Below are 19,428 nucleotides of genomic sequence, written 5' to 3' on the forward strand. Positions count from 1 at the left end.
AAGCTACTGAAATGCTAAATATCTTGACAGAAGAGGCATGTTCCTCACTGAAATAAATAGCTAGAATGAGATTCAAGATAGTTTAACACATACCTAGCCAAGAGCAAATAATACAATCAGATTTATGACTACATTTAAAAACATTTCCATCCTATAGAATTATTTAGTAAATAAAACTGTTTAAAGATGGAATTACAGAATGTAGCCTTCATTCAAAATAATTTTTTTTAATTCTACTTGAAGTAGAAGTATAACTTCAGAAAATAGTTGAAATGAAATGTCATTGAGGCTCCATTTTTCAGTAACAGTATTTTTAAAGCATGGGAACATTACATGCACCTTCCAGGATTATGATTTTCTGTTTACTATTAAGTGTATATGAACTTCTTTAAAAAATTAAATATATATGCTCACACAAAAGATGACATTTTCGGATTTCTCATCTACAAATATAAAATCCAAATATTTTATATAGAAATAACTATGATTATTGATTAAAGTAAAATAGTTTTATTTACTTGGGCTGCTTAATATAAAATACAGTATATTTTTTTAATGTTACAATCTTTCTGTTAATCAACAAAGTTAATGATGTTTAATTATTATATATAACAGCATTATACCACAGATGATGGTGATTAATAATAAAGTAGATGTACTATGATCCAAATCCAGAAAAATGAAACTAAGAAATAAAACTAAACTAACAAAGAAAAATACTTTATGGAGGACAAAGGGATTTAACCTTTCCTTAGAAACAGTTAAATGAGGAGAATTTAAAAAGAATAGCTACATTCTAAAGGATGTCTTTCCTACTGCTGAATATGCTTTTCAGTTCAGAGGGGGTGGCATTCCATCCTACATCCCAGCTCCACTGCAATCTGTTCCTGACAGGACCATCCATCTGTTTAGCCTGAACAACCCTGCAGTTGCTTATGTGCTTATTCACAGATGTAAGTAGGAGGTTGACTACAGGTTTTCTGACTTATACTTGAAACCAAGCTAATGTGACACATTTGGAAGCATAGCTGCACATGTTCTGGTTTAATTGGGAAATCACTTCTTTGACTTTCAGAATAGCACAGAAGCAGAGACACTGAGTCTAAACAGACCTAGATTCTGAGCAGATCTGATGCTGCTTGAAGAAGGCTGGAGGTACAGTAAGAAAACAAGGGCTATCAAGAGGTAGGCATGTCTCTGCAAGGGGTGAGCAGCTGGCATCCTTTGTAAGTTCTCTCTGAAGCATCGATGGGAGGTGGGAATCTTGGGAAGAGTCTGTTGGCTTACATGGTCTCTTTAAATGGTCCAAAATGTCCTGGAGTTACAAAGTAATTAGGGCCTCCTTTGTTTCCAGGAATAATAATAGACACTCTTTTAAAATTTCTGTGATACTCTCTAGCTGCTTTTATAATATTTTTGGACCTGTAATCATTGTCACAAATAGAATGGTATTTTTTGATTGGGAGTTTTACATGGTTGAAGTGTAAATCAGACATTGGATTTCATTCATAGGTCTCTTCTAGATTTTAATCAACACACCCTACAAGCCAGGATGGACATTGCACAATGATGACAAGTGCAAAATGTACTGAACGTGTGTCAAGCATTTAAAAAAACCTGCAGCTGTGAAGCAGCACTGTAGTATGATTTATAAGGATGCATTCTGCCTTCTTAAGTGTTTTGACGACTGGTGTAATTGCTTTACAAGTGAAAACTAACCTCCTCAGTTCTCAGACTTCTTGTAATCCAAGCATATTACAACTCCACATCTTTGCTTTGCTGTTCTCTCCATACCTGCTTTCTTTTCAGGTTGTTTGTGTTCCAGCTCAAATGCTGTGTACTTCATGAGGTCTCCCTTGATGCTCTCAGTCAGTATGAATCACCTACTCCAATAGCACTTGTATCCATCTGTTGCTAATCATGGAACACAATTTTAATAAATTTATTATTTTATACTAATTTGTATCTTCTAGTGGATGAGAGTATTTGTATTTGTAGGACTCCTTTTCTTAGTAAAATATCTTAAAGAAAGTAGACTCTCAATAAATGGCTATTGGGTTGAATTCCGAGTGGTCATGAAATGCAAATTCCAGTAAAACTCTTAGGTAATTTTATCTAGATAATTCAGTTTTAAAAACTACTAGAGCTTTTAAAATTCTTATAATACTTTACATTTGATTTTTCCTTTAGAGTTGGAAAATAGTTCTATAGTAAATATGCATGTGCAAATGAAAGAGTCTAGTAAGATATCCAAGATGATAAAGCTAGAGTGGGTGAGAAGTGGGCGGTATGCAAGGTGACCTGGGAAGAGTTGAATGGATGATGGGTATTGTACTTCATGTTACTTAATATCATTACCATTGTGTATTTTTATAGTTATTTTATACTTTTTAAATATTTAATATTCTATATACAGGTAATTCATAGTAGAAGTTATTGCCTCTCAATTAACAACTATTCTGCTCTTGTGAAATGATAGGAAACAAAACAAAAAGTAAATTAGCAGGTATTGTTAAGGAAGAACGTTCAAACTTAGTGGACCCAAGTAATACTGACAGTAACAATCCGTGATTCTGGTGACATCTGCTCTGTTACTGACCTTTGACATGGATTATAAAGCTAGTAAATTCTCTTTATGGCTTGTATACTTCCTTTTCACATATATCATTTACTGTAATAGTTAAAAAAATTATGTGATGTGAATAGAGCAGTTATTGTTACCAGCTTTCTATAGAGATCAGAGACTCAGGCTGTGACTAGAATAATGTCTAACATCTATTTTATGGAAAACTTTGCTTTTAAAATAGCACTCGGAGTTCAAAGTCCACTGTAATTTATCCTAAGACTCAACTGCAGGACCATAATGTAATTGTAAAATATACTTAGTCAGCATTTTAAAGTTATTGAATAGTTGCTATTCTAGACACAGAAAACAAAGTAGCATTTTGTTAAAACATTGGTATTAGAGAACCAGAATAATGTAGTATGTTGTTAGGTATTATATAATTGGCCTATTTTGATCTATATTTGTGGACTATATATACAGAGATAATCTCAAATAAATTTGTTTATAAATAAGATCTTTACCAATCCAAGGAAGCATCTTATAAATCAGCTCTTCAAATCCAGTAAATTAAATTTTGTTATAATGACCTATATGGTTCTGTGCTCACAAATCCATCAAATTTAATCTTAACAGAAACAGACAACCCTGGGCTCTGGACTTAATACTATTTCTTATACAAAGGAATAAACAATTAAATAAAACAAAACAAAACAGCAGATTCAGCAATACAACAATATCTTTATTCCTGGTTTGGCTCAGAATATAATACTCCAGTTAAATTAAAATGTTCCTGTCTTTAGTAATTCATTTCAGTAGATATTTAGAGTGTACCTATAGGAGTAGATGTAGCTGGTTTTGTGACCATGACAGAAGTGAATTGTTATATAGATACTCCGAAGTCAATCTCAAGAACAGTCCCAGGAAAGAGAAGGAATATGTATCAAATGGGTGCTTGACTCAAAGTTAAAAGAAATAGTAGTTGTGTTAAATGATGACATTGAATTAAAAAAAAATAGTAGGTTAAAATGTTGGGTATAACAAAAACTTTGTTTTTTCTTTCTTTTTTTTTTTTTTTTTTGAGAGAGAGAGAGAGAGAGAGAGAGAGAGAGAAGCTTAAAGAAATTATGTACCCTGAAAATAATAATTAAAAAAAGCTGATAGCAGTCTCTTGACTAGACATTTAAACAGTTGGTTCTTTGGCAGGGTCTAGGAGAAAGCACTCTTCCCTTTACTGGTTTATAGATGACCTCTCAGGTGCCTTCTGCCAGTCCAGTTCTCCAAGTCTCTAACTCATGGGAGCCTCATACCAACCCTCTGCCCAACACAAAGTACTATAGCCATTAGCCCAGGGGAAGTAGAACATGTTTCCCTCTTATCATCCCATCTGATTTTCTATTAAAATTATTTTTACTTATCTTCATCTATAATGATGAATACTCTACTGGAGGACAAGTTACCCAAGATGGAAAATGCTAGTTACTAGTACAACAGTATAATTTACTTTATATAGAAGACAGAACACACAACACCAAAACAATAAGAGACTATGCTATGAAATTAGGTGTTTTTCAAATCATAATCTTACTCAAATATACTAAAATATAGTTATCTTATTCCTAGCAATATAAATGCAACTTTTACAGGTTGGAAATTGTGAATGTGGACAATATCTGTTTCTGAGGGTGTGTTATGTGAGAAATTAAAAATTAAAGTCCAAAAAGCAAAAAAAAAAATTAGTAATGGGGGATTACTGAATAGGTGATGTAAACCTTGGTAAGAAAATTAAGTAAACCATTCTACATGGAACAAATATCACTTGTGATTCTTTTAGCAGTATACCCATTCAATATCTGATCTCTTCTATTTAGTGTGGAAAAAAAGTCTGAAATGAGGGCTATATAAGATTTTTCAGTAAAGCTTTATTTTTACTGTGCCAGAGAAATACTTCATTTTCATTAGGAAGTGAAAATGGCAATAATTTGGGAAACTGTGATTAAAAGATTTTTCTCTCAATACATTATAAACCTTTTAATTTTTGTTGTCTTATGAAGCCTGAGTTCTCCCAGGAATTTCAATTAACTTTCAAAAAGATGGTGCGTATATTGGAATAAATTCTCCCAACTCTTTGGAAGAGATCTCTTTAGAGATAGATACAAGACAAATTCTTAGCAATATGCATATTGAACTGGGCAAAAATCATTATCCAACCATCAATATGTGGCAGCTCTATTCTCAACCATGGTGAAAATGCAAGCCAATCCAATCAATTATCCTTTCATGCACAACTGTGATTTTACTATCAGTTATCTTCTCTGATTAGATTTTCCCAATAGTATACTCTCAAACTCTTCTACATCTTCAAGTTCTAAATAAACTTTTTCCTTTATCTTTTGCCTCCACTAATCCACAGTTCTCCTGCAGAGTGCCAAAAGCCCTCTTACCTTCCAGAGTTGAAATGGATCAGTCTCCTGTTCAAATATACCACAGGGCCAGAAAGAATTACTGGTACTACTGATATTAAATCAATATTATTTTTCTTTTTTATTTAATGAGAGACTTTATTCAGATTTAGGAAATGTAGCTTTAGTGAATTCTAAAACTTCTTTTACTCGTCATGTCTAATATCCCAATTAACTTTTTCCCTGTATGGAAGAAGAAAGTAAGTCCCCACTCACAATCCTCTTGATGCCAGTTTTTTATTATCATCAGGGAAATACTTTAACTCTTGTGGGAAATATACCCAACAACATAACTCTAAAGGCCTACTTAATTCCAAGCCTATATGGCAGACTCCATTTACCAGTTTACTTCATAGACATACATTGGAACTCAGATGTACTGGGACTCATCCAATTTTTCCCTCTTAATCTCTGAGTTGAAAATGGTTATGTTTCCCTAGCTAACTTTCAAATCACATTGCAGCAAAATACTGCTTGGGGAAATGATAATAGCTTGTAAACTAATGGGAGCCTAAATTTATGGACTTTAATGTGGTTTAGGCCTCATTGCCCTAAAGAAAAATACTTTGAGATTTTGCTCAGTTTCCTTGTTTTATTCTCCAAAATATTTATTTCCAACCTTCCCAATTCCTAAGGCTCTCTATTCAATTGCCCCACTTTTCTATTTTAATATGGCCCTGCATACAGCTTTATAAAAAATATTGATATTTCTCAATTTTCCAAAGGAAGGAGGGAAACTTAGGGAAAGGTACATGAACAGAATTCCAAAAATGCTGGCCCATGCAGGGTGCTTTGAAAGAATGTGATAGACAGGGGAATGACAAGAAATGTGATTGGAATTTAATCCACATGGTGCCATTAGCAGGAAAGCAGGGTAGAAGGGTATGTTGGAAGAAAAGACAGTAAATTGTAACTTGATGTTTTCACTATTCATATCTTTAACAAAATAAATATTATCTTTTTGAAATTTTAGCTATCCACAAATGTAAATTTATATAGATACAAATAAGAGTGGATGAACAGCATGCATGTTTTAGTAACAGGGACCCATGGGGGATGTCAGAACAACAATGATCCATTTAAAAAGAGAGAAGGAAGAAAGGGAGGTAATTTATCAATTATATTATTTGAAGTCATTTTGTGTTGTTATTCATTTAAAAGGTCAGTTTGCAAATTTACTTTGCAATTGGAACAAATTAGGAAAATGATAGACTGAGAGGAGATTACACATTGAATGTTAGCATAGGGTTTCTGCCAGCAGGCCACTGATGAGACTGAATAAAATGGAATTAGGAAGTGATTTTTCAACTGATAAATGGTAGCAGAGCAGGTAAATATGTAAGGTTGTGTGGTTTAAAACTGAATTTCATGAATAGACTTTTTAAAAATGCTTAATTATTTCTCTTTTTGTTAATGCTGTGTTTCCAAAACCTGTACTGCTACCAAATAATTTCTTTTAATAAGGCTTCTGAAAACATCTTTTAAAGTATATTCCATCTGAAGTGAAAATAATTGATTATGTAAAAGAATTAGGAAACACTATAAAAGCATGTGTTTATGCATAATTGTTTTTTTATTTTTTTCTGATTTTTATTGATTCATTATAAATATTCATATTAGTGGGATTGAGTATGCATCTTTGTGATGCATTTGTTTTCTTTTTTAAAGTATATTATTTCTTATTAGGAAAAGAAGAAAACTAATCAAAAAGCAATAAATTAGCCATATTAGTTTAGTATGCAATATCTAACAAGATTTAATTTGTGAAAGTAAGATCAAAAAATAGTTTGAAGTATAAAATGCTATGCAACATGGTTATATCAGGAACAAAGAATAATAAAGTCATGCTGTTGTGATAAAGTATCTTCTAATATGATAAAGAAGGTTTACTTACCTGAAAATATTTTTAACCAAAATGTCACCAGCTGGATTTGCAATACCATGTTTTATCTCAATTTCTTTACCAATGATTTTTTTTTTGTCCATGAGGTTTATATGACTGTGGTTCCCAAAATAATCACAAGGCCCAGGGCTCAAAAATTAGAGCATATCATTCTTTTAGTCATAGTGATTGGATGAAAATGTGTGGGAGATACCATTATGACTCAGAACAAATAATATTCAATTTATGGTCTGCCCACACTATGAACAGCAAGAGCCCTTCCATGTTTTAAGTAAGAAAATGTGAGCTGAACACTTTCTGTGTTTAACTCACTTTGAGCTAGGTGCTGTTCTTTCTAAAAGAAAGTAATTGAGGGGCTGGGGTTGTGGCTCAGAAGTAGACCGCTCACCTATCATGTGTGAGGCACTGGGTTCAATACATAGGAGCACATAAAATAAATATATTGTGTCCACCTATAAATAAAAAATAAATATTAAAAAATGATTGAACAAATCAGATGATTGTATGAGAAATCTCTGATATACTACACATTTTAAACTAGTATAGTCTTTTTTTTTTTTTTTTTTTTTTTTAATTTTTTATTGTGGGTTGTTCAAAACATTACAAATTTCTTGACATATCATATTCCACACTTTGATTCTAGTGGGTTATGAACTCCCACCTTCACCCCATACACAGATTGCAGATTCACATCAGTTACACATCCATTGATTTACAAATTGCCATACTAGTGTCTGTTGTGCTCCGCTGCCTTTCCCATCCTCCACCCTCCCCCCTCCCCACCTCTCCCCTCCCCTCCCCTCCTCTCTCTCTACCCCCTCCACTGTATAACCCTGAGGGTCTCCTTCCATTACCGTGCAATTTACCTTCTCTCTCCCTTTCCCTCCCACCTCTCATCCCTGTTAAATGTTAATCTTCTTCTCCTGTTCTTCGTCCCTACTCTGTTCTTAGTTACTTTCCTTATATCAAAGAAGACATTTGGCATTTGTTTTTTAGGGATTGGCTAGCTTCACTTAGCATAATCTGCTCTAATGCCATCCATTTCCCTGTAAATTCTATGATTTTGTCATTTTTTAATGCAGAGTAATACTCCATTGTGTATAAATGCCACATTTTTTTTATCCATTCGTCTATTGAAGGGCATCTAGGTTGGTTCCACAGTCTTGCTATTGTGAACTGTGCTGCTATGAACATCGATGTAGCAGTGTCCCTGTAGCATGCTCTTTTTAGGTCTTTAGGGAATAGACCAAGAAGGGGAATAGCTGGGTCAAATGGTGGCTCCATTCCCAGCTTTCCAAGAAATCTCCATACTGCTTTCCAAATTGGCTGCACCAATCTGCAGTCCCACCAGCAATGTACAAGTGTACCCTTTTCCCCACATCCTCGCCAGCACTTGTTGTTGTTTGACTTCCTAATGGCTGCCAATCTTACTGGAGTGAGATGGTATCTTAGGGTGGTTTTGATTTGCATTTCTCTGACAGCTAGAGATGTTGAGCATTTTTTCATGTACTTGTTGATTGACTGTATGTCCTCCTCTGTGAAGTGTCTGTTCAGGTCCTTGGCCCATTTGTTGATTGGGTTGTTTGTTCTCTTATTGTCTAATTTTTTGAGTTCTTTGTATACTCTGGATATTAGGGCTCTATCTGAAGTGTGAGGAGTAAAGATTTGTTCCCAGGATGTAGGCTCCCTATTTACCTCTCTTATTGTTTCTTTTGCTGAGAAAAAACTTCTTAGTTTGAGTAAGTCCCATTTGTTGATTCTAGTTATTAACTTTTGTGCTATGGGTGTCCTATTGAGGAATTTGGAGCCCGACCCCACCGACTGTAGATCGTAGCCAACTTTTTCTTCTATCAGACGGCGCGTCTCTGATTTGATATCAAGTTCCTTGATCCATTTTGAATTCACTTTTGTGCATGGCGAGAGAAAGGGATTCAGTTTCATTTTGTTGCATATGGATTTCCAGTTTTCCCAGCACCATTTGTTGAAGATGCTATCCTTCCTCCATTGCATGCTTTTAGCCCCTTTATCAAATATAAGATAGTTGTAGTTTTGTGGATTGGTTTCTGTGTCCTCTATTCTGTACCATTGGTCCACACGCCTGTTTTGGTACCAGTACCATGCTGTTTTTGTTACTATTGCTCTGTAGTATAGTTTGAAGTCTGGTATCGCTATACCGCCTGATTCACACTTCTTGCTTAGCATTGTTTTTGCTATTCTGGGTCTTTTATTTTTCCATATGAATTTCATGATTGCTTTCTCTATTTCTACAAGAAATGCCATTGGGATTTTGATTGGCATTGCATTAAACCTATAGAGAACTTTTGGTAATATCGCCATTTTGATGATGTTAGTTCTGCCTATCCATGAACAGGGTATATTTTTCCATCTTCTAAGATCTTCTTCTATTTCTCTCTTTAGGGTTCTGTAGTTTTCATTGTATAAGTCTTTCACCTCTTTTGTTAGGTTGATTCCCAAGTATTTTATTTTTTTTGAAGATATTTTGAATGGAGTGGTTGTCCTCATTTCCATTTCAGAGGATTTGTCGCTGATATACAGGAATGCCTTTGATTTATGCGTGTTGATTTTAAATCCTGCCACTTTGCTGAATTCATTTATTAGCTCTAATAGTTTCTTTGTAGAGCCTTTTGGGTCTGTTAGATATAGAATCATATCATCTGCAAATAGTGATAATTTAATTTCTTCTTTTCCTATTTTTATGCCTTTAATTTCTTTCGTCTGTCTAATTGCTCTGGCCAGTGTTTCGAGAACTATGTTGAAGAGAAATGGAGAGAGAGGGCATCCCTGTCTTGTTCCAGATTTTAGAGGGAATGCCTTCAGTTTTTCTCCGTTCAGAATAATGCTAGCCTGAGGCTTAGCATAGATTGCTTTTACAATATTGAGGTATGTTCCTGTTATCCCTAGTTTTTCTAGAGTTTTGAACATAAAGGGATGCTGTACTTTGTCAAATGCTTTTTCCGCATCTATCGAGATGATCATATGGTTCTTATTTTTAAGTCTATTGATGTGGTGAATAACATTTATTGATTTCCGTATATTGAACCAGCCTTGCATCCCAGGGATGAATCCTACTTGATCATGGTGTACAATTTTTTTTATATGTTTTTGTATCCGATTCGCCAGAATTTTATTGAGGATTTTTGCATCTAGGTTCATTAGAGATATTGGTCTGTAGTTTTCTTTCTTTGAAGTGTCTTTGTCTGGTTTAGGTATCAGGGTGATGTTGGCCTCATAGAATGAATTTGGAAGTTCTCCCTCCTTTTCTATTTCCTGAAGTAGCTTGAAAAGTATTGGTATTAGTTCTTCTTTAAAGGTTTTGTAAAATTCTGCTGTATACCCATCGGGACCTGGGCTTTTCTTAGTTGGTAGTCTTTTGATGGTTTCTTCTATTTCCTCAATTGATATTGGTCTGTTTAGGTTGTCTATATCCTCCTGACTCAATCTGGGCAGATCATATGACTTAAGAAATTTATCTATGCCTTCACTATCTTCTAATTTATTGGAGTATAAGGATTCAAAATAGTTTTTGATTATCTTCTGTATTTCTGAAGTGTCTGTTGTGATATTGCCTTTTTCATCCCGTATGCTAGTAATTTGAGTTCTCTCTCTTCTTCTCTTCACTAGCATCGCTAAGGGTCTGTCGATTTTGTTTATTTTTTCAAAGAACCAACTTTTAGTTTTGTCAATTTTTTCAATTGTTTCTTTTGTTTCGATTTCATTAATTTCAGCTCTGATTTTAATTATTTCTTGCCTTCTACTTCTTTTGCTGTTGTTTTGCTCTTCTTTTTCAAGGATTTTGAGATGAAGTATGAGATCATTTATTTGTTGGTTTTTTCTTTTTTTAAGGAATGAACTCCAAGCAATGAATTTTCCTCTTAGAACTGCTTTCAATGTGTCCCATAGATTCCGATATGTTGTGTCTGTGTTTTCATTTATCTCTAAGAATTTTTTAATTTCCTCCTTGATGTCTTCTATAACCCATTGATCATTCAGTAACCTATTGTTCATTCTCCAATTGATGTATGCTTTTTCCTTCCTTCTTTTATCGTTGATTTTCAGTTTCATTCCATTATGATCAGATAAGATGCATGGTAATATCTCTACTCCTTTATATTGTCTAAGAGTTGCCCTGTGACATAATATATGATCTATTTTTGAGAAGGATCCATGTGCTGCTGAGAAAAAAGTGTAACTGCTTGATGTTGGGTGGTATACTCTATATATGTCAATTAGGTCTAGGTTATTAATAGTGTTATTGAGTTCTATAGTTTCCTTATTCAACTTTTGTTTGGAAGATCTGTCCAGTGGCGAGAGAGGTGTGTTGAAGTCTCCCATGATTATGGTGTGGTGGTCTATTAGACTCTTGAACTTGAGAAGAGTTTGTTTGACGAACATAGCTGCACCATTGTTTGGGGCATAAATATTTATGATTGTTATGTCTTGTTGGTGTATGGTTCCCTTAAGCAGTATGTAGTGTCCCTCTTTATATCTTTTGATTAACTTTGGCTTGAAATCTATTTTATTTGATATGAGTATGGACACGCCTGCTTGTTTCCGAAGTCCATATGAGTGATATGATTTTTCCCAACCTTTCACCTTCAGCCTATGTATGTCTTTTCCTATCAAATGCGTCTCCTGTAGGCAGCATATTGTTGGGTCTTGTTTTGTGATCCATTCTACTAGCCTGTGTCTCTTAATTGGTGAGTTTAAGCCATTAACATTTAGGGTTATTATTGAGATATGGGTTGTTCTTCCAGCCATATTTGTTTATTTCTGTTACTAAACATTGTTTGTTTTCCTCTTTGATTGTTTCCCCCCCCCCTTTACTGTCCTACCTCCCACTGTTGGTTTTCATTGTTATTTTCCATTTCCTCTTCCTGTAATACTTTGGCTAGGATGTTTTGAAGAGATGGTTTTCTAGCTGCGAATTCTTTAAACTTTTGTTTATCGTGGAAGGTTTTAATTTCATTCTCCATCCTGAAGCTTAATTTCGCTGGATACACAATTCTTGGTTGGAACCCATTATCTTTCAGTGTTTGAAATATGTTATTCCAGGATCTTCTAGCTTTCAGAGTCTGTGTTGAAAGATCAGCTGTTATCCTGATTGGCTTGCCCCTAAATGTAATCTGCTTCCTTTCTCTTGTAGCTTTTAAAATTCTCTCCTTATTCTGTATGTTGGGCATCTTCATTATAATGTGTCTAGGTGTGGATCTCTTATGATTTTGCACATTCGGCGTCCTGTAGGCTTCTAGGATTTGGGATTCTGTCTCATTCTTCAAGTCTGGGAAGTTTTCTTGTATTATTTCATTAAATAGACTGCTCATTCCTTTGGTTTGGAGCTCTGTACCTTCCTGTATCCCAATGACTCTTAAGTTTGGTCTCTTAATGTTATCCCATATTTCTTGGATGTTCTGCTCATGGTTTCTTAACAGTCTTGCTGAGCTGTCTATGTTCTTTTCCAGTTGAAATACTTTGTCTACATTGTCTGATGTTCTATCTTCTAAGTGTTCTACTCTGTTGGTAGTATTCTCCATTGAGTTTTTAAGTTGGTTTATTGCTTCCTGCATTTCTAGGATTTCTGATTGCTTGTTTTTTATAACCTCTATCTCCCTGTATAGTTGATCCTTTGCTTCCTGGATTTGTTTGCGTAATTCGTTGTCGAAGTGATCTTTCATTGTCTGATTTTGCTGTTTAATGTCTTCCTTGATACTCCAGATCATCTGAAGCATGTATATCCTGAATTCTTTATCTGACATTCCATCTGCTGCAGCTGTTACCTCTTCTAAAGTTGCGTTGACCTGCATTGCTTGTGGTCCTTTCTTTCCTTGTCTTTTCATACTGCTTGCGTATCTTTCCTGCAGGTGCGGGCGGCGGCTCTGCTCTCTCCTTATTCCAATTGGGGTGTCGTGGCTACCACGCCGGCAGGTCACTGGGCCTGTTCTGGGAGCTGGTGGCGGCTCTGTTCTGCCCCTACTCCAATTGGGGTGACGTGTCTGTCGTACCAGCAGGCCACTGGGCCTGTCCCGCTGGTCGGTCGCAGATCTGCCCACCTTTCGGGCATGGGTGGAGGCTCTGCTTTGCCCCTACTCCAATTGGGGTGTCGTGACTACCCCGCCTGCAGGATGCTGGGTCTGTTCCTGGCAAGGGAGGCGACTCTGCTCTGTCACTACTCCAGTTAGGGTGTCGTGACTACCCCGCCTGCAGGATGCTGGGTCTGTTCCTGGCAAGGGAGGCGACTCTGCTCTGTCACTACTCCAATTAGGGTGGTGTTTGTACCCCGCCGGCAGGCTCCTGGGCCTGATCCGCCGGTCTGTTGTAGGTCTGCCTACCTTGAAGGCGCGGGCGGCGGATCTGCCCTGCCCCTCCTACCACGCCTGCGGACCCCTGGGCCTGATCTGCAGGTTGATCACTGGTCTGCTCACCCTGCGGGCACGGGTGGCGGTTCCGCTCCACCCCCACTCCAATTGGGGTCACGTGACCACCACACCGGCAGGGCCTGATCCGGGCGTGGGATAAGGATCTGCTCTGCCCCTACTCGAGTTGGGGTGACGTGTGTACCACACTGGCAGGCCACTGGGCCTGACCCGCCAGGCTGTCACAGGTCTGTTTACCTTGCAAGCGCGAAGGGCGGCTCTGCCCTGCCCCTCCTACCACGCCCATGTACTACTGGGTCGTGGGTCTGCCCACCTGGCGGGTGTGGGTGGCGGCTCCGCTCCGCCCCCTCTCCAATTGGGGTCACGCGGTCACCACGCTGGCGAGCCGCTGGGCCTGCTCCGGGGGCTGGCGGCGGCCCGGCTCCTTCCCTCTGGCTCGAGGACAAATTGAGGAGACTCGGGTGACTGAGCCTCACCCCCCTTACCAGGAGACCAACTGCTTATGTCACCGCTGGTATTGATGAAGATCTCTCCTCCACCGCTTTCTGCTGACATCAGATCTCTGCCATGTTGGTATCCTATGCGAATGGCAGCATTTCGTTCCCCTTGCCAGGCAACCCAAGCAACGGGTGAGTCCTGACCTGCCCTCAGCAGGACCCGGACCGAGACACAGTTTCCGCGGGCTCCTAGCCCCGGTCCAGGGAAGTTCCGGGAGCCGGAACTCGGCCGCTCCGTGCTCGGTGTAAGCTCCTATAAGTGTAGGCTCCAAGAAGCAGCCCCCGTGGGCTCAGTTCCGGGAGCCGGAATTCGGCCGCTTAGTGTTTGGTGTATGCTCTGATAGGAGCAGGGTCCAAGAAGCAGCCTCCGCGGGCTCCGCAGCCCTGAGCCAGGGCGGTTCCGGGACGGTTCCGGGAGCCGGAACTCGGCCGCTCTGTGCTCGGTGTAAGCTCCTATAAGTGTAAGCTCCAAGAAGCAGTCCCCGCGGGCTCAGTTCCGGGAGCTGGAATTCGGCTTCTTGGTGTTTCGTGTTTGCTCTGATATTAGCAGGGTCCAAGAAGCAGCCTCCGCAGGCTCCGCAGCCCGGAGCCAGGGCGGTTCCGGGACGGTTCCGGGAGCCAGGACTCGGCCGCCCCGCGCTCCGTGTTCACTCCGATAAGATCAGATTTTAAGAAGCCCCCAGGCGCTGAACCCTAGCAATCTGTCTGCAAGCCGCAGGCGAATTGCAGCCTGAAATTACCTGTTCTATGGCTGAATGAGCTGCGGTCAGTCAAAAACAGGTGTGGTGACGTCAGTTTACCAACATGGTGGCTGCTGGCCTCCTCTGTGGTCTGACCGGTGTGGAGAACCGAGATGGACCGCTTCCTTCCCCGTCTCGAACCCAGAATTCAGCCCTGAGTGCGGTGCTTGCGCGTCTGGCAGAAACTGCAGCGCTGTAACCCTGCATCTCTATCCCAGCGCGCCTTGCAGACTCTAGCCGCGGGGCGATTTGCTGAATAAGCAGTGTTACCCTCCGTGCGACAAACCTCTCGCGTTTGAGTCCCCGTAGCCGATCCTCATGCGATGGAAATCCTTCCTCCAGGTTCCGGCGCACCCCACTATTGCTGGAAATTCCTAACAAGATATCCTTTAGCCGTCCTGACTTGTCATACTCCCACACAGTGAAGCAGCACACGGGGGTAATGCCCTAGTATAGTCTTTAAAGGAGAAATGGCTCAGTGTCTCTCACCTCTTTCCTTCATGAATTTTTTGTTAGTTATGAGCATATAAGAAAATATTTTTGGTAATGGCTACTTCCTTTTTATGATAGTTCCTTTTTGAAGTTGAGTAAAATTTATAGGTGAGAAGATAATATATCAACCAAAATGTTTATTTTAATACTGGTCACTTGGCAAATTCATCAGGGCTTATTCAATCGATGAAATCTAGAATGCAGTGCAATATCTCAAATATCTGAATATTTCTTTGAGTAATGACAAGGAGAAATAGGAGAATATAGGTCCCATAATTGAAACTGACTTTAAACTACCTGAATAATTTCTTAATCTACTCTTAAACTCCTTGATAACCTGGGAGAAATGGAAATTAATCCCTCCTTGCACTAAATCTTGGTCTTCTAGACAAGACTTGAATGATTTTTTAACAAGATAGAAAGTGATGAAAAGAAACCTTTATAACAAAGACTACTCAGCCTGCACTTCATTTTTCTTCAAATAGTTGGAGAAGGAACTCTTGCTGTATTTCCATTAACTCACACTTGATGGACAGTGAGCTTCCTACTAAGTCCTTGAATTAGCAATTGAACTTTTGGAATCAGAGTCCTCCTCCCATGATTATCTACATATCTTTTTCCTTCAACTTAGTTACCACTGTTATCATGTCACCATTAGTGATAGAATTTAGTTTTATAATACTCATCAATATTAATATATATTGCATTAACTGTGACATTCCCCTTTTCATTTAAACTAATGATTCCATAAAACTTATTAGCATGGTATTAATTATTATGTATATTTAAAGTAAATATTATATAGTGCCATTTTTAAATTTTATATTCTTTATGAGTAGAACAATAAATAAAATCTCATTTTTACTCCATATAATAAAATTATGAAATATACTTATTAAACAAAGAAAATAGGACAGATAATTAATAAGAACCTAGGAGTCTGATTTCTTTGATCTAAATCCTGATTGTGAGGTTAAACAAATTATTTGAAGTTCTTAGTTCTTAGTTTTCATCATTTTAAAATGGTAATATTATTTAGATGTGATGACATAATACATGCAAAGAGTTTAGCAAAATGCTTAACATTAGTAAGCATTACAATATGAAAAATTAACAATAATATGTTTTATACTATTTTAATTAATGTAAAATGTTTGGGCAGATTGTTTTTGAACCTTGCTCCCCCCTTAACTGTTTTTTTAACCACACCTAAAATCTTCAATCTACAATTTCTTCTTTTCATTTTCCTCAATTTACATCTAAGTAAGAGTAGATTGTTTATTTTATATATAAAAATGGAAGTATCAGGTATACTATATTATCTTTTTTTGTATACAAAAAGTTATTTTTGGAAAGAGTAGTGAACAAATGATCTCCTTATTCTCAGAAAGCAGTACAAATGTAGATTTTATTAAAGCACTAGGTGAGAAATTTATTGGAGAATCAATGGTAATATTTAAGATTAAATGATGCACTATGTATTAAAATTGATACTTCAATACTCTGTTAGAGATTAGAACAAACCAAAATGGCCTGAACCAACACATTCTATGTGCAGCAAACCCTTGGGAGATTTTTTTTTCTATATGCTGTAATACATATGAACAGTTAACACATGTGTCAAGTTGTTTTCATATGTATTTTATAAAATTAATTTGTAATGTTACGATTCCCTAGAATTTTATTAGTTATATATGATGCTCATTGACCTCATTCCTGTTACACTATATTCTCTTTCCCAGTATGAACCTGTGGTCTTGTATGAAGTGCTTTATAAGCAGGAAGAAAAGACAAGGGCTAGATTTACAGATGGCTTTGTCCATAATATAAGCTCCATCTGAAAGTGAACAGCAGCAGCATCATATCCCATTTCTTGGATATCCAGGAGGGAGAGTGATGAAGTGAAATCGTTCCAATAAGTAAAATTTCTAGTAGTGCACTTGTTCTTATAATCTAGAAGGAAACATGACAAATATGTGATTATTTACTGATTAGTGGCTGTGTGGTCAGGGATGTGGAAGGAACGTGACTGGAAAATTTGTGAGAAAGAAGTCTGGGGAATAGTTAGACTTCTCCTAAAGGGAGAAAAATATGAAGGTATGTATTTCTCATATAAATGCTTACCAATGGGTGACAAGAACAGAGGAAGATTTTAATAATCAAGTGGATAAAAGTTGTATCCTCTTGTCTCAGCCACCTTACCATCTCCCAGTTGGTCCATAAGTAATGTAGCCATGGTGGCTGTAAATGAGCTGAACAACATTGACTTATGTCCACCAAGGCTAACCTGACTACAGCTATTGCTGAACACCCAGTCGGCTAGCCTTGTAGGACAAATTGAATCCTCTCTGGGGTGAACAGTTAGTTGATAGTCAGTTGATTACATTGGATTGCATTTTGTGCCCAACCCTTTTTATTTTTTATTTTAAGGGCTCTTGCTAAGTTGCTTAGGACCTGGCTAGGTTTCTGAAGTTGGCGTTGAACTTGCAGTCCTCCTGCCTCAGCCTCCTGAACTGCTGGAATTACAGGCTGCATTTTGTTCTTGGGAGAAATGCTTACTCTGGTTATGAATTTGCCTCATTTTCATGTAGTGCTTCTGCCAAAGCTACCATCCCTGGACTTAAAAAATGCCTATCCATCATGCTGGTATTCCACACAGCATTGTTTCTGAACAAATAACTACTTCATAGTTGAAGAAGTGCAACAGTAGGATCGTACTAAGAGAAGTCACTGGTTTTATCATGCTCCACACCCTGCCCTAGTAATATATGGTAAGATATCCTGTTGGGATACTGATTAGCAGTTACCAGCCACAACTACTAGTCAGTCATGTTATCATGAAGGTAAATAACCAATACTCTACAGAGCCCTGTGTTGCTAAGCTACAATGCTTGGCAGGGTAGGCGTATTAGATGCACTTTCTACTGTGTGTGTGTGTGTGTGTGTGTGTGTGTGTGTGTGAGAGAGAGAGAGAGAGAGAGAGAGACACACACAATTAGTTCCACTTCCCCTTACACAGCACCTATAATGGGGATTTTATTTGACTCTAAAAAGCTATATATGTTTTCTTCTCTAAGTCAGAATTCTACAATTTTTATTTAGGCATATTGCCTTCATTTTAAAGATAAACTTTTCCAGCTTCCCTGGCATTACTAATTGACAAATTACTGCCATTGATATATGAATAAAAGTAGAGTGCCATGTAGAATTTTGAAAGACCCTTCAAATAGCCAGAGCTCTATCAGCCATTATAGGAATCAGAGCCAAAAACTAGGGCTTGCAGAGAGATGAACTAGACAGCAACACAGTCTCTGATGTCTTCACAGTGATGCCAGACCAGTCTAGGCAACATAATTGCATATGTCTTTTACCTCAGAAAGAAATTCCAGTCCTATTTAAGCACTGTTGGTTTGCTTGTTTTTTTTTTTGTTTGTTTGTTTGTTTGTTTGTTTTTGGTGGGGGTTGGTCTACATTACTTTTATAACTGAGTCAGCATTTGTCTAAATATATCCAGTACTCTGCTCTCTTATTTCTAATAAATAAGCTCTGGCTAGATAAAAGGTTAAGTAGCGAAAGGAGAGGTTTAACTGATTTTACTCAAGTACAAAGACTTTCTATATACTTCTTCATTCAGTCCTGATGGGTAGCAGCACACTGTATTTAGTTTTGTATTGATTCTTCTGTGCCTGAAGTGAGGTCTTGTCTATTAGGAAGCAAAGAGGGGGTGGGGAGGTGGGAGAATGAGAGAGAGAATGAGAATGCTTTCATCAGGTGAATTAAGATAAAATGAAGCCCAATTTTCTTATCTTAAAAGGTCTCGCAAAAATAAAAAAAAATGGTTCTCACAGTAAGTTTTAGTTTAACAAGGTGCAAAATCAATATCACATCTAAGTTTGAAAATTGGACAACATGAGGGATCTGAGTCTTTTCCTCAGTGTTAATGTAATCAAATTTTCCTCTGCTACTGCACTTACTTTTTAATAATGACATCTCCTTTTGATAACCTCAGCGTATGCTGTACACTAGTTACCCTAAGAACTCTAAGGATTAAGAATGGATTGTGCCAGTCTTCTAATGTCTTGAAACATTTGCAAAACTGTAAAACATATGGATTATATAGCCATTATAAATTAAAAATGAACGATAAACATGAAAGCAATATTGCACATATTAGATACATGTTAATTGTGATATTTAATGTAAATATATAGTCTGTTTTTAATACTAAAACGTTTTAAAAATAATTCAAGAACTATTTCTTGAGTGTCTACTATATGCTGGGGACTGTTCTTACAATTAAGAAAACAGACAATATTGCTATCCTATATACAATGAATTGTCTTTTTGGGTGACTTTCGGTTTTTCATTTATGTTTTATT

This window comes from Marmota monax, unplaced genomic scaffold (genome assembly GCF_021218885.2).
Source record: "Marmota monax isolate L192 unplaced genomic scaffold, Marmota_monax_Labrador192_F-V1.1 WCK01_AAM20220418_F8-fsc00147, whole genome shotgun sequence".
Lineage (NCBI taxonomy): Eukaryota > Metazoa > Chordata > Mammalia > Rodentia > Sciuridae > Marmota > Marmota monax.